General features: G+C 37.1%; 1 protein-coding gene across 3 annotated transcripts in view; it reads left to right on the top strand.

Moving 5' to 3' along the window:
* Positions 1–793, top strand: part of LOC108621953 (Protein phosphatase Slingshot) — an 88,788-nt gene that overhangs the window by 23,960 nt on the left and 64,035 nt on the right. The gene's annotated exons all lie outside the window — the stretch shown is intronic.

The following is a 793-nucleotide window of genomic DNA, read 5'->3' as shown; positions in this document are numbered from 1 at the left end:
TTTTTGTTTCGATATTTTTCCTATATTGTTTACTACATTCAATTAATTTGTTTTAACTTAAGAATGTCATATTTAAATGCCCAGACAGCTGATTGAGAAATCAGATTTGAATCCCCTGGCAGTATGGGAACATAATAATACCTAAAAAATCATATAAAATCGTGCTTTTCTCTCAGTTAGTCTTCTAAATAAATCTATAAAACGAAGAATGCTAATATCTATGATCGTAATATGATTTGAACATCAAAAAATCTCGTGACGACCCGAGAAAATGTTGTCATATGAGATCGCGCTTTGATGTTTATTGAAATAGTTTACCTAGGCTCGATGTGTGAATCAGCATATCCTACTTATCCTGGATTTTGTCACACCCGGTATACAGCCGTGATGCGTCGATCGTGCTCGAACCGGCATTTCATTAGCGTCCCGATTGTCTCGCGTTGTGCCCCATTGTGATTTAATCACGACACACTTTCGCCACGAGAGAAGCACGTGACATGTCGCGGACCGAGCGGTGGCACACGTGACAGAATCAGACGGTGACACCATGCAGGGACCGAGATTATGGTTGTGTGGGACAAAAGAAAGATTGAAATATTGGTTCATAAAAATTCTTTATTGTATTAGAGGTCTCGTTACGAGACGTGTTTTTGCTACACTTTTGCAGATTAACGATTGCAATAAAGTAACCAATAAATCAAATGTATAGTACACAAAATTACATCGGATAACAGGTATGTGTAGATGTAAATGAATACTGATTGTGTATTCGTGAGTATAATTTAATTGAACA

This window comes from Ceratina calcarata, unplaced genomic scaffold (assembly GCF_001652005.2).
Source record: "Ceratina calcarata isolate Rehan_Ccalc_2016 unplaced genomic scaffold, ASM165200v1 scaffold110.2, whole genome shotgun sequence".
NCBI lineage: Eukaryota > Metazoa > Arthropoda > Insecta > Hymenoptera > Apidae > Ceratina > Ceratina calcarata.
The sequence above is the reverse complement of the archived record's forward strand: the minus strand, read 5'-3'. Positions and strand labels throughout refer to the sequence as shown.